Genomic DNA, 27854 nt, shown 5'->3' with positions numbered 1-27854 from the left:
GAGACTTGTCCCATGCGGATTTAAAGTCCTCTATATCAATATTTGACTTTTCAAGTACTTTTCGGATGTACTTGTCAGTGACATTAATGTCCATATTGTGCCATCATAATCTTTTAAGCAACATTTTAATATTTCTGGCCCTTAAAAAATAAGACCTACCACCAAACTATCAATCTAGTTCTCTTTGAATATGAAAATTGTGTTCATCTTTGGTGTATGATTTGAAGAATACTCCTTCCATTTCAAATATCAACATCTTTTGACTTCTAGTAATGCCCATCTGCATCTGCACTACAACCACATGTATGATATTAAAATATCTACACTTCATTGCTTAAGGACATAAACACCTACCAAATTAAAAATAATGTTAATATTTATTATGAATTGTTTCCATTTATATGCAAAGGGAATTTTACGAGTTAATAGTAATCAAAAATACAAATACAATGGCCCCATTAAAATGAACAAACTAATGATATGTTTAATTTATATATACAACCTAGTACCTTTATTTAATTTGTATGAAATACAATTCTTCTAAGAAAGTGTTGACCCACCATTAAAATCATTGATTTTAATACTTATGAGGATTTCTTTAATTGCAATTGAAAAATATAATTACAACGGTCTAGTGCAAGTAAACAAACTAATTATATATTAACTTCCACATACAATATAATACAATTTTTAAATTTCAAACCTAATTAATTATATGCTAATTTCTAGAGTCTCTACCTTAGTTGCTTTTGGTGCTTCTTTTAGTACAAATTGTATGTTTATTGTTGGTGCTACGTAGAACCTAATATAGTTTTTCAACTTATATGGAATAAAAAAAGTTATAAGAATGCAATGGGTCACTCTTCACATTACTAATTTCTAAGAGGTATAATGATAACTTAAACCATGATTGAAACAAATAATTGTAATGATCTAATTCAAACAAATAGACCAGTTATCTATTAATTTTTACATATAATGTAATCCATTGTAAAAATTTCTATAGCATGGGAAATTTTGATATGAAAAAATTAAATGACCATTCAAATCAATAATTGTTATCAACACAATATCTCACCAAAAGTAAATAAAATAGAAATATTTTATTTTTAGTAATGACAAACCAAATCAACAATTATTTTATTAGTGTTGTGAAATAAAAGCAATAATTCATGATGTCATATATATAATAGCATGAAATAGACATCGCTCATCTTAAGCTACTTCTAAATGCAATTCGTGGCTATGTATTCGGTCTTGGTGGTGCTTATAACAACTGAGTTATGTTTCCTGCTCATCCATGATATCGAAGCAGAACCCAAAAAGAACCAGCACTGAGAAGTGCTCTAGTGATCCTCCACACTGGGTGCCCAGTTAGCATTCGAATAATCATGCAGCGTCATATTTCCAACAGTGTATCTCAATCCATGAGAGATTATGCCCCAAAGATATCTCAGAAGATTCTTGGCACCAATCCAGTGAGGCTCAACCAAATATGAGCTCACCATGCTAACTGCAAAACATATATCCGAACGGAAGTTCACCAAGAACATCAATGCAAATGAGTTTATGAAACTCAGAGCCATTTCCCAAATCTGGTCCGGCATCACCACCATATAACTTCTGAAAGTTAAGATCCTCGAGGTAGTCACGGGCTTGCAGTTTACCATTCCATATCTGGAATCCAACTCCCTCTTACTTCTGCAAATGAGAGGGTCTACACCTGTCAGAAATAGGTTGTTCTCAGAAGGCGCCGGTATGAGAGGTCTATCATCCACAACCTTCAAACATTGGTTTGGATCGCCTTCACTCTTAGTGAATCTCAGCTTCATCTGACAGCTATCAATCCTCTCATATCAACCCTGGGGTGATTTGCTTCAAGCCATAGAGGGCTTTCTTCCACCTACACACATGAGATTCCTGGTCATGAATCTCAAACCTCCTCGGGTTGTTCCAAACCTGTGGACCTGCTACATGAGGGAAATGGTCCCCTTGTGAGATTTTCCTTCGGTACATCTCAGACATGTACCCTCATGCTCCTTTTGAATTCAGGCATCCTTGTCATCATCTGACTCATAGACCTCTGGTGCTATGTGTCAGCTGACATGGTCCCCAATGGACTTTCTACAATTTGATAGAAATTGCCAACCCTGAACCCACGAGTAAAAGCATCCTTGAAAATTCTATTTTCAAACACATACCTTTCCATCGATGAATGCCACCCAGAAACCTTGGGCTTCCATTGCCAAAATGGACACCAGGTTCTTCTTGCGATCAGGTACATAAAAGAAATTATGTAAATGAATCGAGTTACACTCATTCAATTGAGGGGTAACACCCTTTCCGGGATAGGCGACATTAGCTCCAAGTATAATCCCATGAATGTTTCCATCTCTACCAAATTAGAGAGAGAGCAACCTTCTATCTGATGGAGTGCCTTGAAGCACTACAATCAATAAGCTAGATTCCCAAAGAATCTGAACGAGAGGGCCAATACAAGATAACACTTCTTTATCTTATCATAAACAACATTTGATTATTCATACCTGGCGTTCCTTGGTTTCTCTGAAGAGTCAGTTGTGTCTTGTCATTCCTTTGATCATTGAAGATGTCCCTGGAATGATTGTTATCATCATCAAGTGATGTGTCCCAGCCAGTCGAACACTCCTTTGCATAATGGTCGAACTTATTTCAACCAAAGCATCTACCTTTCCTTCCACCCTTAGATTCGGACTTCCCATTGAAGTGATCTTCAGGTAGGCCATCAGAAACTTCCATTGCGCCATTTTGATAATATTCTTTGCTTCGACTTCACCCTTGGTGAATTAGAAGAGGGATGAGGAATCCATTGATCATTTTGTCATTTCCCAACTGTCTTTGGTGGTTGCTCTTTCACTCTTGCTTGGGCTTTGTCTTCACCTCAGCTCTGATACCATGTTAAGTTTTGGGTATGTTCTATTCTAGAGCAATTTATTTCAATTTTCACAGTTAGCTCAATATGTTTTCCAAATTAGCAATCACATCAGCATTAAAGTAAACTACAGATAGAACATAAATATAAATCGCAGAAGACAAGCCAAGACAAGAGGACACAAGATGTGGCGCTGGCCAAGGACAAACCCCAATGTGGGGAAACCCTTGATCAATTCTTCTTATATGTTCTTCAATAGTTCAACAAAGAGAGAGAGAGAGACTGAGAGATAGTACATATACAACTGAAGTCAACACTTTGACTTATCTAAATGAGAGCATAGATCATCTCTAAGAAGATGATGCATGAGATCAGTTGAAGACATATTGATTCAACTAATTCTCCAAGGTGACTCCTTCACCTATCATCGTGTTGCATCTCGTCATCATGCTGCACCTCACCGTGTTGCACCATGCTGCACCCATCATCACAATGTTGGACCTCATGACTACTGCACTTAATGTTGTATTGTTGTCCCATGTGTCATAGTTGAACCATGTTGTCCATGTTTGTTGTCCCATTTCTTGCTTGTTGTCCCTTGCATGCTTGGTGCACTTGTTGCTAAGTACCATACAGTGGTCCCAATGTTAGTTTGATGTCCCTTACATGTTGATGTACCATTGCATGCTTGGTGTACTTGTTGCTAAATACCATACAGTTGTCCCAATATTAGTTTGTTGTCCCTTGCATGCTTCTGTACCATTGCATGCTTGGTGTACTTGCTACTAAGTACCATACAACTGTCCCAATGTTAGTTTGTTGTCCCTTGCATGCTATTGCACCAATGTGCTATACTTGCAGCACCATGAACTTGCTACATCATACTGTTGCACCTCACCATTGTGTTGCCCCTCATTATGATATGATACACTTCGTCACTATAACCATCATGCTGCAGCATTCATCATCATGTTGCTGCAATATATCATCATCATGCTGCTTCAATGTATCATCATCACTGTTTTGGGGCTTTTCTATTCGCTGCAATACTGGACTGGTTAGGGCATTCTAACAGCAGTCCTAACAGCCTTCAAAATGTGGCCAGAATAGCCCTCCACAACTGCATCTGCCTTTCTAAGAGAGGAGGAAAGCCTTGGCTGCAATGCTCGGCTGTTCCAACCCCTATTCCATCCTTCGACCTCCTCTTATCTATTGTGGCTTGCTACAGCAAGTTGTCCCTTAGTTGCGGCAGCCCTTCTAGGGGATATTCCTTCACCTAACCACCCCAAAACAATCCCCCTGCTCCTCAACCTCAAGATGTGGGTTTCAGCCTTCTTCAACAGCTCCTCGGCCTCCTGGAATATCCTCCTAACTCCTCATTGTTATCTTCTAGACTTTTTGCAGCTAGGGTAGATCCATACCACCCTTAGGACAACGTATAGGCTTCTTCATAGGCTACGTTAGGGCTTCTCCATAGGGCAGCGTTAGGGCTTCTCAATAGGGCAGCATTAGGGCTTCTCCATAGGGCAGTGTTATTCCTTAGCATCTCTCCTCCTACTAAAACCCAAAGACAAGTAGAGAGGAAGAGATCCCAAGTGTGTGTAGAAATGACTTGAAGGCCACCTCTATTTATACTAAAATGTTGGGCACAAGTAGGGTTTATTTGGTTGTTCGCTGACCTTGACGAATTGTCCCATAACACAAATAAATTCAGATCTCCATGAATACTTATCGGAATCGGATGATCTTTAGATAAATCCTACACCTCTCGATGAGAGATATCCAAAAAAAATATCAACTACCATTAATAAGATGACCCACATGGAGTTTGGCCCTAGTTTCCAATTTTAACAGCATAAAAACAAACACATAGAAACATTATAGGGTGAAATAAATCTAGCATGTGCTAGAATTACGTTCAGCAAAAATACAAACATGTTTCCAACGACAATATTGCAAAGAAAATTAAATGTATCACATGCTAGATTTATTTCTAGTACAGACAAAAGCACATTGCCAATAACAACATTAGAAGGGGAAAGAAATTTAAGCATAAGAATAAAAAATAAACAAAAAAAAAAAAAAACTCATATCAACATTGGTAGGTGAAAGAAATCTAACATGTGCTAGAAAGTAATAACAACATTAGAAGGGGAAAGAAATTTAAGCATAAGAAAAAAAAGAAAAACTCATATTAACATTGGTAGGTGAAAGAAATGCCAGATTTACTTCTAGCACAAACACAAATATGTTGTCAACAACAACATTACAGCAAGGTAAAAGAAACTCTAGCACATGCTATATTTGCTTCTAGCACAAACATAAGTAAACAACATTATTGTATGGCTAAAGAAACCTAATACATGTTGGATTTACTTCTAGCACAAACACAAGCATATTACCAATAACATCATTGTAAGGAAAAAGGAATCTAGCACCCACAAGATCTTCTTCTAGCACAAACAAAAACACATTGCGAATAAGAACATTGTAAGCTGAAAGAAATCTAATGTGTGTTATATTTCATTCTATCATAAACACAAGCACATAACAACATTGCAAGGTGTCAGAAATCTAGTATGTGTTAGATTTACTTCTATCACAAGCACAAGTATATTGTCAACAACAACACTGCAAGAAAAAAAGAAATCTATTACATGCTAAATTTCCTTCTAGCATAAACAGAAACACATTGCAAAATAAAAACAATGCAAGGCTTTTGATTTCCTTCTAGCATACACAGAAACACATTGCAAAATAAAAACAATGCAAGGCGTTTGATTTCCTTCTAGCACAAATAACTATATTGTCAAAAATAATATTGCATTGTGAAAAAAATATAACACGTACTAGATTTCCTTCTAGTACAATTTCACAAACATATTGCCAACAACAACATTACCAAACAAAACAAATCTAACACATGCTAAATTTCCTCCTATCAAAAACACAAGCACGTTGCAAATAAAAACAATGCAAGATGAAAGAAATATAATGCATAGTATATTTCCTTCTAATGCAAACATAATCACATAACAACATTGTAGGCTGAGGAAAATTTAGTCTGCGTTATATTTACTTCTAAAACAAGCATATAAATATTTCCAATGACAACATTACAAGACAAAACAAATCTAGCACAAGCTAGATTTCCTTTTAGCCCAAACAAAAACATGTTAGCAATAACAACATTGCAAGGTAAAAGAAAATCTATCTAACAGGTGTTAAATTTCCTGTTAGCGCAAACACAAGTACATAACAACAATGTAGAGTGAGAAATCTAGCAAGTGCTAGATTTATGTTTACCACAAATACAAGCACGTTGCCAACAACAACATTATAGAGTATAAGAAATATAGCTTGTGCTAAAAAAAAATTCCAACACAAACACAAGCACGTTTCAATTTGAAAGAAATCTAACGCACGTTATATTTCCTTCAAGCACATAACAACATTGTAGGACTAAAGAAGTCTAGTGCATGCTAGATTCATTTCTATCACAAACACAAGTAGATTGCAAGCTGAAGGAAACAAAACACATGCTAGATTCCTTCTAGCCATTGTTTTAAAAAACGACCGAGTCGACTCCGACTCGGCCAAGTCAGAGCGAGCCAATGCTCGTCGGGTCAGCTCGGCGGCCGAAACGGAATGGCTAGTTGGGTTGTTATCGAGCCAGTCATTGACTCGGTCAACTCAATAACAACTCGGTCGACTTGGTAATGACTCGGCTGGCTCGATAACAACTTGGTCGGCTAGCCTCTTTCACAAAAATCCTAAAGCACATTTGTCAAAATTTGTTCCGCCTCCTACATATCAATGGTTGGGTTTTTATTTATTGCATATTTATAGCCCTAAAGTAATCTATCGTTGTGAGAAAGTTTTGAAAATTACAAGGCTGAAGTATGGTTATCCTAGTGGCATGAATTAGAAAACTAAAACAATGCATTGAGCCATACAATGTTTTTAAAAAGGCAAACGTTCTGGCAATGGACTAATAAATACATATTTACCTCTAATTGCTCTGAAGCTTGACCAAAATTAAATCAAGGGTTTTGAGACTTCAGTAGGGGCAGAGAATTGGTATTATTGTTGTTGTAGTCCAGTGATTGTCCTTAGGCTGAGGCAGAAAAGAATCCTGGTAGTGGTGGCTAAGTATGAACTTTGTATTGGATAGTGCACTGGGTGCCATTTTGATATAATGGATATATTCATGAGCCTACTTTGATCATATGTTGTCTTCTCTCTATATTCTAAGGCTTTGTGTTTGGAAACATGAATGAAAATATTTAAAATTATGTTTTTTATAAAAAAATATATATTTACTGTATTTTTTACAACTACCGAGTCATTGAAATCAAACCGGTTGAGTCGATATCGAGTCAGAGTCGAAGTCGGAGCTAACCCTCAACCGTTTCTGAACTGGAGTCAGAGTTTTAAAACATTGCTTCTAGCACAAGCAACCATATTTCCAAAAACATTGCATTGTGAAATAAATCTAGTGCATGCAAAATTTCCTTCTAGCCCAAAGATAAGCACATCGCCAATAACAACATTGCATGGTGAAAAAAATCAATGTGTTTTAGATTTTTTTCTAGTATAAACACATGCAGACACAAACATTGTAAGGTGAAATAATTCTAGCTCGCGTTAGATTTACTTCTAGCACAAACACAACCATGTTGACAACAACAACATTACACGGCAAGGAAACCTAGCGCATGCTAGATTTCTTTCTAACACAAACACAAGCACATTACAGTATGAAAGAAATATAACCCATGCTAGATTTCCTTCTAGCACAAACACAAGAACATAACAACATTGTAGGGTTAAAGAAATATAACACACACTAAATTTACTTCTAGCACAAACTGAAACATATTGCCAATAACAATATTGCAATAAAAGAAATCTAGCGTGTGCTAAATTTCCTTCTAACACAATCACATGCAAAATTCCAATAACAACATTGCAAGGTCAAAGAATTCTAGCATATTTCCTTCTAGCACAAACAACCAAATTTCCAACCACAACATTGCATTGTGAGAGAAATCTAGTGCATGCTAAATTTCCTTATAGCTCAAACACAAGCACATAAAAACAATGTAAGGTGAAAAAAATCTAACATGTGTTATATTTACATTTAGCAAAAACACAAGCCTATTGCCAACAACAACATTATCAAGCAAAAGAAAGCTAACATATGCTAGATTTCATTCTATCATACACAAGTGTATTGCTAATAACAACATTGTAAGATGAAAGAAATCTAACGAATGTTAGATTTTCTTTAGCACAAATAAGCACATAACAACTTTAACCCTTAGTAGCTCCCACAAACATACTTTTATTTGCATATTTGTTTTTTGACACCTAACACCCCTCAAGTCATTTCATGGACTTTTTTGAGAAGCCAATGCACTTTTATCATAATTATTAAGTTATATGAAACCCACTTTGTATGCACATGGGGTCTTACCCCCCATACTCTTTTCATCTTATTTGGTCTGCAGTGCTAATGTGTTTATTAGTGTGCATGAAATATCATATTTGCAACACCAGAATTTTTAGCCTCAAAACATATAAAAGCATATGCACGTTGATACTCTGGTCCCAAAACATATACACATAAATACACATGGGCATGATACCCCCACTAGCCTAATCTTTGCATGTACATGTTATTTACAATTGAGGGGTTGGAATTGGGGTGTTAGAAAAATCATCCAACATAGACAAAATTTTAGAACCTAAAATACACTAGAGGATGTGTTCCACGGTTGGAACAAGGTAGTTATATTTATCTAATGCTTTACTGATATTTTTTATATCAATGAAAATATCGATTTCTCCATTCTTATTCCTAGCAGGTACCATATTGGATACCCATAGGGAATGATGAATGATAAAAAAAAATATTTTTCCTCTTATATTCATTTTCATTTGTTATTATATTGTTGAATACATATCTAGGAATGTTTGTTGAATAGGATTATATATTTCTTGAATGATATCACATCCTGAATGATTTTAGTGTCATGGGTTTTTGAATCAGTGTAATTCTACAAAAAAAAAGTCTCTATAATTCCTTAAGGAAATGAAAAAATGTAGCCCTCTCAATAGGCACGTATCCAATACCTAGATTAATATTTTGTGGGTATTATTTGTTACAGAGATTTGAACCACATATTTAAGAAATAAGTTCTCACTCTTTGGTTTTGCATCTAGAGGCAATGTATTAATTTGTTGATCGCAATGTCAATTTTCATCAATGGTTGATCCCCTAAAAGTATCTCCCTATGTGAGGAATTCTAAAATAGGGGCATCATCAGCAAAAAATATCTAGTTTGTAATATTGTTTGGTATAGAAGGTCTGGAAAATTGTTCATTAGAAAACATGTCCATAGAAAAGTTTCCCAATGGTATAAATATAGGAGTTGTGTTTGAAAGTTAATTTGCATTTTCATTTTGACTTTAATGTACATAATTAATATTGAATGTTTCAAAATTAGAAATAATAAACCATGCCTCATCTCTATAATTCCTAAGGTGATTAAAATACAATGAATTGAATTTCCTAAATGTTTGATAACTATTTGTAAATCCTTATTAGTTGGAGCTATTTAACATCCAAATCTATCACTTTTTTAAGGCATTGTATCAAAGCCTCATACTTAGTGACATTATTTGTGCATGAGAAATACAAGCGACAAGACATCAAATATTTGTATCCTTTAAGATCTCTACGAGTGCATCTAGACCTTGCTCATGAACTCAACTTAGAGCCATCAAAAAATAAAAACCATACATTTTAATTTACATCTAAATTTAGTAATTTTAAAAATAACTTTGTACATGTTCTTACATAATTACGTTGATAGGCGTTCTCTTTGTTGGCTTGGGGTGGGCAAACATTGTTCACCCCTGGCCAATGGGAAAGATTAAATTTCGCCCTTCTAACCAATGGAAATTTTCCATTTGTCCAAATTGCTTTTGGCATGTTTTCTCATACCTGCATGTTTCTACAGCACTTTATGGCATCCTCCGCCCTGTTTTGAAACCTTCTACTCCTCTCTAGCAAGTTGTACCTGTTAATTTTAGGTATGTTCTATGCTGAGAGCAAATTTACTTCAATTTTCCATATTAGCTCAATATCAATTCCAGATTAGCAATCACATTTAGCATGATAGTAAAATGCAGATATAACATAAACATAAATCGCAGAAAACAAGCCAAGACAAGAGGACACAAGATGTGGCGCCATCCAGGGACAAACCCCAATGTGGGGAAACCCTTGATCAATTCTTCTTATGTTCTTCAATAGTTCAGCGGAGATCTTCACTAAGAAGATAACACATGAGGTAGCTGATTTAAACTCAAGTGAAGGCATACTGCTTCAATTGATTCTCCAAGGTGATTCCATCACCATGCTGCACCCATCACAGTGTTGCACCCATCACTGAGTTGTTCTGATCACTGTGTTGCTCCCATCACTGAGTTGCACCCATCACTATGTTGCACTCATCATACTACATGCAATCATCATTGCGTTGCACCCATCATGTCGCACTTCATCATCACTATGTTGCACTATGTTGTACCATTCATCATCATTATGTTGCACCATTCATCATCATTATGCTGCACCATTCATCATCACTATGTTGCACCCATCATGCTGCACTTCATCATCACTATGCTGCACCATTCATGTTGCATGATGTTGTACCATTCATGTTGCACTTTCATCAATATTGTCATGGAACAGCCTTACCTGCTTGCTATGGCTTGCAGCCTAGCAAAGCAGCTAGCTACCAAGTCCTTAAATGGCAACGATACCCTCATACTTCTAATATAGAGACAGTTGCCCCCAACTTACCTATGCCTTAGAACAATTGTAATTAACATTGTCGCTGCTAGGCTTCCTTTGCAATGTTAGCTGTATTTGTGACAACGAATTAAGTCTTCTTCAGGCCTGAGATTAGGGCCTCTTCTAGGCCTCCTTCCTGCGGCTTAGGGCAGCGTATGAGTAGCATATAGAAGGCTAAGTATATGCATCCTCCTTGACTGCGGCCATAGTGTTTAGGGCACTCAAGGACAACGTTAGGGTGACTGTGTATTCCCTACAATTAGGTCAGCTTATAGATCTCAATTCAGTGGATAGAGTCTCCATTATGACAGCAAACATTAGGAGTTGTTCAGACATCAGATTAAGGCTCTCTTTTACTGCATTTTGAGGGTCTCTTGTAACAACAAATTGTGACCAGCGGCTAGGGAATTTAGGCTTATCCTTAAGTTGAGTGTAAGCCTCTTTTATGAGGGCTTACACTTCACTGCCCTCCTTGACATCGTTATGTGTGCAGCTAGGGCTCAAGGCTTTAGGGCAGCGTTAAAAGCCTATCTTCATAATTGTGTTAGGCCTTCATCTCCATGCCAGCGTTAGGAGCTAGGGAATCTTCTCTTAGGGCAGCATATTCTCTTAGGAACTCTTCCTTCCACTAAAACCCAAACAAGTGGGGAGGAAGAGATCACAAGAGGTGTGAGTGTGTGTCTCAAATGACTTGCAAACCTCTTCTATTTATAGTAAAACGTTGAAGATAGATGGGGTAATTTGGTTGTTCGCCGACCTTGACGAATTTTCACATAACACAATTAAATTCATATCTCCATGAATACATGTTGGAATCAGATGATTTTTAGATCAATCCTACACCTCTCTACGAGAGGAATCTAGGAAAAATATAAGCTGCCATGAATAAGTAGACCCACATGTAGTTTGGCCCTAGTTGCCAATTTTAACAGTACCCTTCTCCTTGTCGTTGGTCAGTCTAGCACCATTCGCCATACCATACCTTCGGCATTGAATTATTGCACTGGGCATAGGGTATTAGTTGCAGGTGCCACAGAAAACAACGGAAAATGGATTGTAACCTAATTCTTATCCAAAGGATTCAATATCAGGGTTGGTGTTTGCAATGTGGGCAGTGTGCCAAGAACAGGGTGTTGCTTAACTGAGTGAAGTAATGGGCAATGTTGAAGCTGCCATCTATGCAATGAGGTTACGCTCTTTTTTGGATTTTCTAGCTCCTTTTTTATGCATGCCAGAGTTTACAGCTCTATCATGTTTGCAGCTTTTACCTAACGAAGCGTGGATGTGTAAGAATTGCACAACATTGAAAGACCTAAGTTCCTCTTCTCCCCATTGATTACCTCTGTCTTCACTATTCTAGAGCTCTGACGCAGGCACCAAGCATAAGGTTAAGATTTTTTTCATCATAAGCCTTGGATTCCCAATTTCCCATTACTCTTTTTCAGAATTGCGATTGATAGGTTTAGCAATCTCAGTTTTTGGGTATCTGGGTACTCAACAAACTATTGATTTACTGTGTGAAAAGGAAGTGGGTCTAATCAAGCACGTCTTCTGCAGGATAGAATTTGGGAGGGTTTTCATCGGATTTGGGCACCTGCGGTTGTTTGGCATGCTGGGGAAAATTGCCTCGTTCTTTTCCTTGAGGGCCCAAATACCTCTTTTGTGATACATTTTCGATTGTTTGGCATGCTGGGAAAAACTGCCCCCGTTCTTTTCCTTGAGGGCCCAAATAACCCTTTTGTGATACATTTTCGATCTGGAAAAACAACCTACTCCACATTTTCGATCTGGAAAAACAACCTACTCCCCTTATCAGTTCTTTGTTTCTTGAAACCCTCTGCTTCCCATGGTAATCTCTCCTTCTGCTGCTGCAGCAATCTCTTCCTCTGATATCAGCTACAGAAAATGGCTTACTATGAAATGCTACAATTTTACTACTAGTGTTCGGGATTTAAAAAAGGTTTGGTGCACCTAGTTTGGTAATAAAAACATGTGTAGAAAGTAGTGCTTTTTCTTTATACGCCAAGTTTGGTCCCTTGGATCCTAATATAACATGCATTGAGTTTCAAACAACCTTGCCTCCAAAGAAAAAAGAAGACCAAAGAGTCTTAGATGTTGAAGCCCTAAAGGCCTTATAATTTGTTCCTGAGATGAAGCAGTGTTTGGCTGCGAGGTTTATTTTGAGATTAGGAATGAGGCCACATGGTGTAAGTTTCCTAGGCAACGTGAATACAATATACCCCACTACTAAATTTTCAGCATATAGACAGGTAAATATACAAATAATGCAAATCTAAATTGTGTCATAGCTTTCCTTCCTGCTGTGAGTCAATTGCATTAAAAGATGCCTTGGTTTCAGCAAATAAATGACACCTTTTCAAGTGCGTGTAGCACAAACAGCTGGCTATAGAATTTCCAAGCCTTTCTAGTGTAAAAGTGATGGTTATGTTCTGAACTTAGAATATGCGTGTAAAAAAAGATAGAAACCCAAATCTAAAGCCCTATGGCCAACATACAAGTATAGACATGAATACTGTTATGTAGATGCAAACCAATTCTTTTAAGCATTTTGTAAAATAGTTTTCATTCAAACACATAACAACTTCAGAGTTATAAATTTTGAGTCATAATTAAGAGAGGATTGTTATTTCCAGGCATTAAGAAAAATTCACAATTGTTTACTTTGCATCTATAGTCATCATCAAAAGAATAAACCAACTTTGTTGTGCATGTACAAGAAAATTCATTCAGAAATTTCATAAAAATTTAAGTCTCTTGTCCAGCCAATTAGGGCCAGTTTGTACTGGTTAGGTACCAGTCTAGTCAGCAGGCTGGTTCAAAACCATGCCCAGTCCAATGGGGCGATTTGACCAGTTCTGATTCTGACAGGACCTACATATGAAAAAGCATTCAAACAATTGCATTGCTTTCTGATGTTGAATAATGAGACCCTAGTGCCTGTTTCTACTCAGACAAACCACTAGAACAATTGCATGATAAAGATAGGATAAACACCCAGGGGGTTCTATAAAAAATTCTCCAGACCTAAAGCTAAATTACTGGCACTTTTCATTGTCTGAGACTGAGAAAGGGAAGCAAAAACACAGACTGAAATTTCAAATTGTAAACAATGAAAAAACATGGAAAGTTTTACTTCCTGAGAAAGGGAGCAAAAAACACAGACTGAAATTTCAAATTGTAAACAATGAAAAAACATGGAAAGTTTTACTTCTACTGTCACTTCAGTGATCAATAAACAGCCTCCTCCGGTCTCTTAAAAAGACCCTCAAGTCTGTCCAAGACTTGTTAGTGATTGTCCTGCCATATCTCTCAACGTGGCTCTCAAAGATAGAGAGTGCAATATTAATATGGAAATATGCATGGGTAATGAAATTTCTTGAAATAAAGATGCACATTCAACACCCAGAAGCATCGGAACCCATGGAAAGCTCACATATAGGGCAGATATTTCCTTGTATGACTGGAACAAAGCATGTTCTACAATATGGACAGGACACATCCTTCTGATTGACCATGGTATATAGGTGTAAAATTTGCTGCACCACCAACAAAAGGATTTCTGAAGTCAAAATCATAATTCAATTTTTTGGCATCCTGCAGCTGCCTTTCGCATGCCTGCAGAACTTGTTGTACCTTTGTTGAATGGTTTGCAAGGGTTCACTTTCCAATAGTCATCAAGCAAAGTTAGCTGTTGTACTAAAGCTCCATCCCTTATAACAAACACCCATGGTATTCAGCAAAGCCAACCTCAAATGGAATTTTTGAAGGTTGCTATGACTAAAATAAACTGCAAGCTCTTTCTGTTGAGCAGTATCATCCTTAACTTCCTTTCTCTTGTGCTGCAGCTAAAGACCCAGAACACAACTGCAAGCTCACATATAGCACATAGATTTCCCTTTATGATTGGAATAAAGTGTGGTGTACAATGTGGACAGGACACATACTTCTTACCATGGTATAGAGGTGTAAAAGTTGCTCCAAAAACAACAAAAGGATTTTTGAAGTCATAATTCAGTGTTTTTAGCACCCTGCAACTGCCTCCCACATGCCTACAGAACTTGTGGGCCTTTGTTGCATGGTTTGCAGCGAGCTCATTTGCCAGCAGTTATCAAGCCAAGTTAGTGGCCCTGTGGAGTTCCGTGCAGGGGGGGTGACGGCGTGAACTTGCTACAGCGAGGTGGCTGAGGACTAAAGGAGTAGGCCAAGGCTTTGAAGTCTGCTACAGGAGGACTGAGAAAGCAGACCATGGCCTGCAGGATGTAGCTGAAGAACTGCTTAATGGGAAGATTGCTGATTGAGTGTACAGGGGGCATGCCAGGAGGGCTGCCAAGTCACTAGGAGCAGTCCAAGGTGTCCAAGGAGTTGGTTGTTGGAGCTGCTAAAGGAACAACAATTGTTGCATGTTGGGACTTCAGTTTATACAGAGCTAACAGCTGTAAGTATTGTCTCGTATTTGGCATTTTGTGCAGGGATTGTAAAGGGCCATTATCCCTAGTGAATAGAAAAGAAATTATCACTAGTGTTTTATTTCCAACTGGAATGATGATATGGTGAACACTGAAGACCTTCTTGTTGTAGTTAAATGTACTGAAAAACCAAGCTTTTATGTTTTCGAAAACTTGAATTTCCCTAGCAAACACCTATGGTGTTCAGCAAAGCCAACCTCAAATGGACTTTTTGAATGTTGCAATGAGTAAAATAGGCTGCAAGCTCTTGTTGTTCGACAGTATGATCTTTAACTTCCTCTTGACCCCCATTTGAACACCCATAAAACATTCTTTAGCAATTCCAATCAATTTCTTCAGCTTCTCAACCTCCTAAATGGAATCTACATCAATAACTGGAATTGCGTGCAAGATTGTAAGAAATAACCTTAATGCTTCACTAAACTTCCCATCTGCTGTGGCTTTGTAAGCTAACTTCCCATCTGTTGTGGCTTTGTAAGCTAGTCTAAGTTTCTCATCTAATTGAAAAAGCTTAAATACCAAAGCTCATGGACCTCTGACATTTGAGCTAGCAGTCTCACTCCAGCCTCCCTCTATTGCTAAGAAGACCACAGTGCAGAAACAAATGTAGGGAGGTATGTATGGCTGCCCATGTAAAGATCCAAAAACAAAGGTTTTAACTTTTAATGGAGTGAAATTCTTAATACCAAGTTGTTGACTTGAGAGCTGCATCACCATATTAATGTTACTAGCAGCTGCATTCTCACCTGCAAGAAAAGATTTTCTGTATCCATATTTGAATTACTGGCATACGTGGTGATGGCGTAACTAATGACATTATGAGTTGTACCTGCAACATTTGCAGCGTAGACATCTGTAGGGAGCTTCAAATCTTCTACATCCCATCCTACCTCATCATCATTGTCTCCTCTCCAACACTACAACCTCACCATTTTGTTTTTCAACTCCAGAAGTGTCAAGGTCTTAACCCCTATTGGCTGCAGCTCCTTCATCCTCTTCTTCATGGACTGCACCCCCTGCATTATCCAACCCACCAGAAGTGTCAAGGTCTTAACCCCTATTGGCTGCAGCTCCTTCATCCTCTTCTTCATGGACTGCAACCCCTGCATTATGCTACCCACCCCCAAAAAGGCCTTTGGTAACCCTCAATAACAGCCATTCACGATTGCGACAAATTGATGGAGGCACAATAAGTGATGATTTCTTTCCAGATGGCAGAGTGGGCAGATTGCCACCTAACTATTAAGTACAAGCATATCAGCAATCTCTGTAAGCCCATGAACTGCTGCACTCACATATGGGCATTGTGAAACTGACCCATAACATCATTTTATATTTATGCAATCCCCAACATCTTCAAAAACTTATCAATATTGTCCATGACAAGATACAAAATGAAAGCCTTTCAAAATTCTTTAATCTTTGGTAAGCATATTCAACAATGGCAGCATTTCCTTACCAAAGGGCCTCAGTTCCAAGTGTATACCAGTGACCTTAACATCTCTCTGTTTTGCAGAAGCAACATCAATTTGAATAGTTTCACCCTACACTGCTAAGTTAAATCATGCCTTCTCATCTTTGAAAAAGTGAAGAGCCGCTTCTGGGAAGCCCTTCAGATGCAGCTAAGCAATCACTGCCTGTCCACAAATCAGTTCCTAATCATGCTCATAACATTGTCATACTTCCTTTTTATCAGTGCCAGCTTGAATATATACTCATGCATCAATCTGTATGACATGGTTATTTCCAACTCATTCATGCAATTGACAGAATTCTCAGACACCTTCATTATACATACTTGAACATCAAGTGTTCCAATAAGGCCACAGTTTCTGTTTGGAAGACAACAAAGCACAATTGTCACCCCGAGCACCACTCTTAAGTTTTAACACAAATAATCTTATGTAGAGAACAATGTACAAGCTCCTTGCTTCCAATGATGATTGCATGCTTGCTCAGCAAGGCTACATTTTCCATGTCATCTGACTAAATGTATTTAGCAAATGGAGTATGGAGGTCCCCAGGTACAATCCTCTGTTGCAAACCAAGGTTGCTGTCTTTTCTTCCTGCATTGTGTCACTCTTCTGTCCCAACACTATCTTCTGGCCCAAGAAGAAGGTTTTATGTTCCTGCACAGAAAATTGTATCCACAGTTACTGGACAACTAGACTTCTTGATCACCTTATTTCTGCGATTTTTATCACTTGGTTATGACTCATGTCAGTGACTGCCGATTGATTGCAAGCAAAAAAGGCAGCAGGTCCTCCAAGTCGTTGTCTTTTCTTCTTGCATTGCGTCACTTCTCCCAAGTCCCAACACTATCCTCTGGCCCAAGAATAAGTTCATATCACCCACCATCAACATCTAAACGTATTAGGAAAATGTTCTCCATGGGGCTAAACAACAATGATCATCATCCTTGATCCAATTCATGGATCCAGCCCTACTTATCTGTATAAGTTGAGAGTATTTTTGAGTTGCAAATTGATGAGCAAACAAAAAATGGTCATTGTTGCAGTATAGGGTGCCCTCATAAACAACAAAAGTAGATCTTTCTCTTTCTAACTTGAAAACAATCATCCCACGGTCATGCCCAACAGCAAGAAGATTCATATCAAGATGTGCTACAAGGATCTAGAAGCAATCATGGTCTCTACGAAATGTTTGGACACCTCTACAATACTTGGATACATCTCAAACTCAGATACTTTTATCTTCTAAATGTTAACAATAATGTCGTGGCGTGGATGGAACATCACACGAGACATATAGTTCACATGCCCTCTTAAAAGTTAAAATATCCAACTTCCCAAGCTTGGTACCCGAGAACAAAAAACATACTAACTTTTCACAAATGAATTATCTACAAATTTTTCACGTGCCCTCCTAAAGTATTCAACTTCCCAGGCCTTGATCTCTGAGAACAAAACTAACTTTTCACAAATGAATTACATGCAAACTGAGATGCTGCTCAATAAAGAGGAGTAACAGAAGAAAAAGATAAAAGAAAAAGAAAAAAAGTTAATATATCTCTAATGAAATAGATATAACTTCACCAAGCAATTGAATCTGCATGCCATTCAATCTGCTTGGTGACCATCTGCTCCTGACACAATCAATGGCAAGCTGGGATGAAAAGCAGCAGCCCAGTTCACTCCATGGTCATGACATTCCAAAACATATTTGACAACAGCATCACCCTCTCCAAAAATATATGTGTTCATTTGTGTTAACCTTAATATCATCAGCAGACGGTTTTCCTCCTCGGAGCACAAATATCCCATACACAATCAGTCTGATCCAAGGGGCTTCAAATGACCAAATCTTCCTTAGGATGAAAAGAAACACACATTACACAAAAAATGTCGCCAGTAAGGTCAGATACAAGTTCAAGATTGCCAGTTCCATATCGTTATTGTTTGTTCGTCATTGGCACTGACAATCTAAGGATACTCATTGTGGAACTTAACTCTCCGGATATAGGCAGCGGTGCATATTGTAGTTCCATATATTGATCTTAAAGACATTCCCTGTAACATTAACAAGTAAATTGGAGTTATAACAACTTTTCATAATTGTATTTTTGACTGTTATGTCAGATGACTTGCAGTTAATATCATTTACAATCGAAGGCACTACTCTTTAGATGTCCTAAATATACATGCACAATGTCTACATAAGAAGCTACATGGCTGGGAAGCTTCGCTAAACCTACCAATTCTAAAATAACTTTGTTCCTTGGATGGGAGAGGGTGGGATTTTTTCTTGCAGCTCTCCTTTGGCTAAGTGGCTGCACTATGAGAGGCATTTCTAAGCCTGCCAAAATCACCAAGGACTTGTCATCTGGCCCAATCCCCGCCCATTCAGAAGGTTTTAAACTAGGTATACCAGTTTGATTACCTTGCGACCTTTTTCCTTGCGTGTAATTTCTCACCCCACCCTCCATCCAGTAGTGAGACTGAGATATTCCTCATAGCTCCAAACAACAATTGACTCTATTCCTCATAGCTCATGAAGAAGAGCTCCAAACAACAATTGATTCACAAACAGGGAAAGATAACATTTTCTTCCCAACCACCCAAGCTAGACCCAATTGACACCACTACAAAACTTGCCACTAGACGTGTGTAATTTCCAGACATTTTACAATACAGAGCAAGTAAAGGTAATCTCCTAGTTGATCCATGAAAATTTTGTCAAAATACATGAGGGACTCACACAACACCAATGTGTTCAAGACCCTCTCCATGTCACCAAGGTGTTAGACACCCACCATTCCAGGATATAAAAATGTATCCATTGAAACCCATATCAATCGTCCAATTGATGGAACTACTGAAAAATGAACCTTGGTGATCAGTTTCAAAGTGCTGCTCAATCTCTGAAATACATAAAAAAAGAGGTTCACATGGACCACAAAACATGCAATAAATATCCAAGCCAGTTGGCTTACCTACAGACACAAACACGGTTAAGCCTTGTGAAAATGTACTCCTCTAACCGACCCATCATGCTCATCAAATCTATCAATGTTCCCATCTGATAATGCCATTGTTAGTGTCAGTCTTTGCAGTCTTCCACCAATGATCAAATATGCTCTTATAAAGTGGTCTTGGGGTGTCGAAATCAATTTTTTGTCATTTCAATGAGTCTTCATGTAAAATTTGGTCACTAGGTATTAGGTATAGGATTGTTTTCACTCCTTCCAAAATTTTCCCAGTACTGGTCCATGTCACCATTCAGCTGAGTGTGCCATCATTCAAAGAGTTGTCATCATTATTTCAGGTTCCAATGGGTCATTTTACACCTTGTTTGTGCTTCAGTTGTGCTTAAGTAAAGCTCATTTCCCTCTCTTAGGGTTTTGAAGGTAATTTTTCTTGGATGTTCAAATCATCAACAAAACTTGTATCCTAATGTTCATACACCTTCCCCTATCCTTAATATACCTTCTTAAATACCTCCCATCACTTATATCCCTCAAATTCATCATTTCCCACAAAGCCTAGCGTATTGCTATAATTTAAGACTTTTCTAGGTTAGGCCTGTGTTTTGCCCTTTTAGACCCCTTCCCCTCACTCAATCTTTGAAATTCTACTTTCCCCTGCTTCCTAACATCCCTTCCTACTTCCCAAAATTCTCAAGAAATTAGAAGCCCTCATCCCCTTCATTTCCCTTCATTTCTACAAATCCCTGTGCCACACATCGGGATAGGTTTTATTCAAATGATGTTTCTGAGCAAGAAAAGATGAATTTGAAAAAAGTGAGAGAGGTTTTTTCCCATAATAGACTCAAGAAGAAAAAAATCCTTCAGTTTTTACACAGGTCTCATGGTTTGGGAGAAATGTCCAAAACATCATTTGCCTCGGGAGAGTTGCTGCACTTCTGGAGTGACTTTGGGAAAATCAAGATTTCTCCTAGTTGGAGTGACCAAATGACTTTCTTGATGAGTCAAATGATAACTAGACACCGATATCTTTCCATTGAGCTATCATGATCTTAATTTGGACTTGAGGAAGACCTCCAAAAGTTCACTGAAACATCACTGTGCATTTTGGCAGCCTCATTCTGCACATTTTGACCAGTCTTGGGAGATTGAGCTTTTGACAGGGCAAATGAGCTCCAAATTAAAACAATTCAAGATTTTCTAGAAAGTAGACTCGACGAGCTTTCCAACGAGCTATCCCAAACCCAATTTGGACATCGAGAAGGCACTCAAAAGTTGATTTGAAGTCAGCGCAGTGCGTTTCCTTAAGGCGTTGCGCGTTTGTCCAGGAGAGGCACTGCACGTTTCCTTAAGGCGCTGCGCACTTGACAAGCAGCCCAATTTTTCACTGTTTCTTTGGTTTTTCGCTTTTCACCTATGGGATTTTAATCTTTTCGCTAATGTAATGTAAAATCATGATGTAATTAAAGTGTATTTATGTTACCTAGGGTAGATACATTAGATGAAAAGCTTAAATCAGATGAATGAATCAGTATGCTTCATACTAGGAATGTTTCAGTTTCAGGCTTTCAGCATCCTAGTGTTCAACTGTCTGCTCAACTTTTTGTGCCACTGACTCCTCCTCTCATGGAATTCGACCCCTGAGGCTAGGATTAGTTGTTTGGGGGTCTATATCATGTATTTTCTCAGTCAGTGTGTGGGTTGGACTCACTTGGATGCTCAGAGCTTGATTGTACATCATTGTAAGCAGTTTGGCAAGGAGATTAATAAGATTTGCAACTATTTTTATGGGATCTCTGTGGTATGGAGTTTTAGCATAGATTCTTCTTTTGTAATCATTTTTTTATATGCTTTATGTATGCCATCATTCATTTCATTGCTTCTTATTGAATGTTATCAAGTTTGATGGGTAGAATCCATTGTAACAATGCTCTGCCTTGGGAAATCATTCAATATTTCATGTTTTCTACTGTTTGAGAAGGATCCATGATTGTCACATGCCCTCCTCAGCTCCTCATCAGTGTTAAACACCTCACACCATTAAGCCTAAAGTGCTAAAGCCTATGCCTACCTTGCCCCATAGAACACCCTACATTAATGACCTAATTTCCCAGACCTAAACTGCCCAGCTCCATCTGATCCAGCAAAACACCAACAAATTCAATCAAAACCTTTCGTGCTACTATACCTAACCTAAAATCCTTTACCTGATCCAGTCATCTTGACTGAGATCCTTACGGAGAGAGCCCTCTCCCGGCCTAGTAGGGCTAGCTACTAGGCTAAGCTTGGTTTGTGGTTACCCTAGAATTGCCTCCCTTCAGCCTGAGGTCAATCTAGGTGATAACAACCATAACTGAATAACCCCATCGTGACGATTGGCCAGGATCCATGGCCTTTTCATATAAAAGCTCAACCCCTTTACCCAGTTACTCTGGCACTCGAATTTGGTCAACATTGCAAATGATCTTCCAGCCTATATACCATAAAAGGGGTTGACGCAACATACAGAACCAGTACAAACCCTAGACCAAACCCTACATGAAATGTCATGAACAATCCAAACCATTTGCCCCATATTTATGTGGTATTGTAGTGATGCGTTATTATTTCTCCTTAAGATTCTTATTTATAACAAACATTTTGAGGCATTCCCCTCCTTTATGGGGAGAAATTGCTTAATGCGAATTTTATAGATGGCCTTGCTCTCACTACAAAGCTCATTCAGTCGTTCAGTGGAGGGAATGACACAATGTCTTGATATCGTCACTACATCAATAAGCATCATGGTTAATCAAGAAAAGATAGAGGCCTTTATTATTTGGGTAGGAAGACTTTCTAGATTGGCTTGTCAATTAGGGGATTATTGTTTCTTAAGAGAACTTAAGGTTGCCGTTGGGTTCCCTCACTTGCCTTGATAGTTCCTCTTCATGGAAACTTGAGGTAAGTGAATTCAAAGAAACTCTTCAAGTTATGATCATTTATGTGTCATTTATGTTGACAATGCATATGCTGGTAATGCAATCGGCGTTGGTAAGGAAAATTCTGTAGCTCTCTCAATAAAGGAAATCATTTTCCTTTTCTACAAGGAAATCCTTTTACTAGTGAGGGAAGGATATTACTTTCCTCTAACTCAAGGAATCACCTTGCTAGTATAAAATGAAAGTCCTTTTCTTACAGAAGATTAGAGAAGTATAAATCTCAAAAATAATTAAAAAGTAATTTGAAGAACGAACTTGAGAATTGGTTGAAACATGTTCTTGAGAGGAGATCCTAGAAAGAAGCAAAGTATAGTTAATCATTAAAAAAGAATGACTTATGGAGACAAAAATGATAACTACCAGTACTACAAAAAATACTTTTGGGGGGGCCATACCCTACCTCCAAAAGTGGGAATTAGAAGCGGTTTTAGCATTAGTTGCAGTTTTTTAAACCCTCACTCACCCCACCCCCCGAATTAATAAGAAGGACAGGCAAGGATGGGGCGATCAATCGACTGGTTATACAGTCGCCCAAGGATACACGTGCCTAGATGCAATACCAAATGCGCCCATAGATCCGGCCCCGTGGAAGACAGTATGGGGCAATTCCACGCTGCCAAAAATTGATATCTTTTGCTGGATATTATGCCACAGGAAAATATTAACCGAAGATAAACTTCAGAGGCGCGGTTTCTACGGACCATCCAGGTGCTCGTTGTGCCATGACTCTGAGGAAAGCGCCACGCATCTGATCCTTAATTGCAAATTCTCAATTCAGGTCTGGAGAGAACTGATGGATTATTGGAACCCCAAATTCGAGCTTCCAGCGACCATATTAGACCTGTTTGCCACCTGGAAAACCTGCTATCCCGGACCCCCTCCCAAAAATAAAGGGATCAAAGGGCCTAGGCGTCACTGCTAAAAATTTGTTGCTGGCAGCTATGGCTTGAGCACAACAACAGAATATTCAGGAATCTACATCACAACGCCAAGACGGTGGCGGCCAAGGTAAAGGCCCAATTAAAAGAATGTTGGGGTGGTCATAAAGATGACTCCAACCTCACCCAGTTAGACAGAGATTGGGGGTCCTCCTTGAACCTGAATTTTCAACAAAATATCAGAAGCATGGCTCCTCCAGAGGAATGGCAAATAAGGGGAAAAGGTAGAGAGGACTTCCAAAACTGGATTCTCAAACAGAGGATGCACTCCCTCTTCTTTGACGGTGCAGCAAAAGGTAACCCGGGCAGCGCTGGAGCAGGGGGAGTAATTAAAAGCATAGATGGTGCAGAGATCCTCCATTTTGCCTGGGGATTAGGAATCAACTCCAGCATCCAAGCTGAAGCATTTGCCCTCTTCCAAGGACTCAAACAGCTTCAGAACCTGGAAATCAAGGAGGCCAATATCCTGGGGGACTCTAAAGTGATCATCAAACTTATGGTGACTAGCTCTATTCCACGAGATTTAAGATTAGCAAGGCTGATCCAAAGAATCAGAGGAATGGCAAAGATGTTCCAAAATCTGAAATTCTATCACGTGCTGAGAGACAACAACAAAGAGGCAGATCTTGAAGCCAATAAAGCTGCTCAGCTATCGGCCGGGACATTGAATAAAGACGGGGAAGAAGCATGGGTTCCAATCCCTTAAAGCATTTCAGAAGATGTTTTTTTGCTTAATTCTAAAGCTGTTTGTATGTATATTTAAACTGGGGCAAATAGGAAATAAAAGCACAATTGCTGATTCCAAATGGAAGCGGACAGCAAGGCTAAAAGAATTTCAGAAGGAAGAATCCAACTGGATAGTGCCCAAACCTATTGTATTCAGAAGACTGGTATTTAGACCAACTCATTAATACAATTCATAACCGTTCTTGTTAAAAAAAATGTTCATAATGATAAACTTTGTGACCTATTTAGTTGAATGTCTAAGATATTGCTCAAGCAACCTACTCCCAACAACTAATTTTACTTTGTTGATCATAACGTGATTATTTCTCATTAATTATCACTTCCCAGTTTTCTTTGGCGATTGAACAAATACAAATGAAATACAAGATCATAGCAATCTCAATTTTGGATTTGAACATTTAGAACTCACTCTTTTTGTTTGTTTCTCACCAATTATTCCAAGCAATTAGATTTCTATGCTTAAGTTTTAAATATCCCATAGCTTCCATGAGAGAAAATAGATTTATGTACTGAATTTGCCTATGGATTTTGAAAATTGAAGTTGCCTCCTCTTATTAGGCAACCTAGTCATATGCTTTGTTGACCTCCAAGACAGTAATAATTCCATTAACTACTGATCACATAAATTTTGTTTCTAACCCCATCATCTACCGCATTCTCGATGATTTTGAAAAAGTGATTCTCAAAAGAATCCCCGAGAGGCCCTCAAAATAGAACCAAAAGATCCTCCGTGCACAAAGATCAAGTTGACCTACATGAAGGGGCAAGTCAGACTAAAGAGAGCAATTTGTACCCCTCACAAGCCTATAAATAAGAAGGAACTCAACCTCATTGTGACTCACCAAAAGAAAGTTCAATCTTCTCAAGATAGAAGCTGGTAAAAGGACAAAAAGGAAGGCGAAGAACTAGATCTAAGTTTTTGGGCCTCTCTCTCTCGTGTTAGGGTTTCTACATTTGATGGGAAAAAGAATTTGTTGGGGAAGTCGAAGTTGCAGAAGAATTTGTTGGGCAAGTCAAAGTTGTAGAAGAGTTTGCTGGGCATATCGAAATTGCAGAAGAATGTGTTGGGCAGGTCGAAGTTCTAGAAAAATTTGGTGGGCAAGTCGAAATTGCAGAAGTTGCTGGAATCAACTTCTTGTCATTTTCCCTATTTCATGCAGTTTCATAAAAAGTCTACCCCGAGTTTTTGGCACTTTCTGGACTGTTACCCTACCCATTTATAGAAATTCATTGCTTAACATTTCCTAATTCTGATTTCCTTCAATTCTTTGATTATTTTGATTTTGACTTATTTGGGGTATAGTGATGGGACTTTTAACTTTCACATTAACAGTAAACCCTTAAAAATAATCCAAATCCTGTTACAATCATTCATGCTAGTTTATCATTTGGTTTCTCATTATTTTGTTGCTAAGATGGAACACTTGAAGAAAGAAACTAACAATCAATTCCTTGGCGAGGAGCATACAATGATCTCTTTGATTTCAGTGGGAACAAGTGTCAAATAATACACAAACTCCTCAACATTTTTGCTATAAGATAAGTGTTGACGAATGTACAGGAATGTATCAAAATAACTAAACAGCACCGTTAAAACTTCAAATTCATTTACAACCCTTTGGAAACAAAATGTTGTTCAGAAATGCATCTGGATAACTAGCAACAGAAGGTAAAACATAATGTATTTTTGATAGCCCTCTGGATAACCAAAAGCTAAAACCTACTACGTTTTTGGCAACCCTTCAAAGTTTGGACCATACTGATCCTACCAGCCATTCATGTCTTGATAACACTCTTAAGCCACTTTGGAAATGAAACAGAAGAAACCCCTGCTAAAACTGAAAATACAAACTTAATAAAAAATTCGCAAACGCTAGTTATGGTCGTTTTATACTCGAAGGAAATTTTAGGATTATTTCAAATAGTGTCATTTGAATTAGTAAAATGAGATAGGTTTCCTATAAGAAACCATCCATTTTGCATGATGTTATGTAATTTTCGTCTTAATTCCCGCAAATTTTATTATTCTCTTAAAATAGCTCCCAAGGTTCTTTAAGAAAATCATTACCCTTGAAGTCGTTCCCCGAGGTTCTTTAAGAAAATTATTTACCCTTGCAAACCCCCAAGTTCAGGGGCCGGTTGCCAAGTTATTCAATCTAATTAAAGTACCACTACAAAATGGCAGTTAAGCGACCCTATCTACTCAACGTGGAAACTTATTCTTCGTCATGAGGTTGCATACAGAACTACATTGTCATTGTCGAAGCTTAAAATAAACCAAAGAACTGCAAACCCTAAATTTATCAGACCCTGATGATTTTAATGAGACCTCCGAAAAAAACCCATGGAAAACCACAGTCTATTCCTTAATGGTCTTTTTACTTAAAAAATAAAATTGAAAACCCAATACATTGTTCGATGACTAAAATGTATAGCCAGAAATGGTTGACTTAAGACAACTTCATTAAAATTATTGGGTATGAAACCTCAAACTAAGAAGAAAACATGAAGATATGAACCTCGCGTCTAGAGAAATATTTTGGAGCAGAAGGATAGTGGGCAGAGTGGAGTGCATGTCTCTGAACCTATCTCGCTCCCTGTATTGATCGCACTCCCTGCAATCCTCGTAACATCTTCTATGAGGAGGGCTTCGGCTCCCCCTGGGGATGTCGCTTCTGCTGCGTCTCCGGTTTCCTCCCATTTCGCCCCCTGCGGAACTGTTTGATACGAATCAAATGTGAGAGAATCTATGAACAAGTATTTAGACAGATAGCTTTGCTCTGTCGCTTGTTGTGGCTATCTAGCGGATGTAAGCAAGTACTGTAACAGTCCTCGGCTTCCCAAATGGAGAGAGGGCAAAGGAATGAACGTGTGTGGGATAATGGGTTATCTCAATTCTTTAACTCATATTAAAATATTAAATTGATATAAATTAAGATTATACATAAATCATTTATAGATTAGGTAATTATTTATTATTAAATTGGGATTTTAGATAAATTATTTATTGATGTTAATTTATAGTGATTTTTAATATATTTTTGTTAAATAGAATTATTTGAATTATTATAGTATCAAGATTCTTTTTTTTATTTATTTTTCTATTATTATATTTTAATTCGCTTTAAACATGTTTAAATAATGCTTTCATCATTATGTGGGGAGGTTATCTACTTGCATATTCAAAGAGTTGTTTTTACCTTTATATGTGGAGGTTATCTATTTGCATATTCAAAAAGTTTTGATGTAGCTTTTGCCTTAAAAAATGACTATTGTGACTCTATGGTGAGAAAGTAATCTATAAATAGAGTTAAGAATTATTTAGAATAAATAGGAGATTCTTTCCCATTATCTATGACTAATCTTTGAGATATTGGGTATACATTCCCTAATTATCACATAAACAAGAGTTTAATCTTGCATTTAGTGTTTTATCTCCATGGAGGTTTGCTAAACGAAGGGAATACGTCCTCCTATGT

General features: G+C 37.9%; 1 long non-coding RNA gene and 3 pseudogenes across 1 annotated transcript; all 4 read right to left on the bottom strand.

The window, feature by feature from the left end:
• Positions 1-208: 208 nt before the first annotated feature.
• On the bottom strand, positions 209-27211 carry LOC149139132 (uncharacterized). The gene is made up of 2 exons (XR_016264952.1): positions 26895-27211; positions 209-291 (listed from the first exon to the last, which is right to left on the bottom strand). It is a non-coding gene; the product is annotated as an uncharacterized LOC149139132 (long non-coding RNA).
• Positions 14198-16377, bottom strand: LOC149139135 (coatomer subunit alpha-1 pseudogene; annotated as a pseudogene).
• On the bottom strand, positions 16382-18107 carry LOC149139134 (coatomer subunit alpha-2 pseudogene; annotated as a pseudogene).
• LOC149139133 (coatomer subunit alpha-1-like) lies at positions 18265-22167 on the bottom strand (annotated as a pseudogene).
• Positions 27212-27854: the final 643 nt, after the last annotated feature.

The sequence above is a fragment of the Pinus tabuliformis genome, chromosome X, assembly GCF_031772625.1.
Source record: "Pinus tabuliformis cultivar Carrire ecotype Pingquan chromosome X, CPIR1, whole genome shotgun sequence".
Taxonomy (NCBI): Eukaryota; Viridiplantae; Streptophyta; class Pinopsida; order Pinales; family Pinaceae; genus Pinus; species Pinus tabuliformis.
Note: the sequence above shows the minus strand (reverse complement) of the source record. Positions and strands in the feature narration are given on the sequence as shown.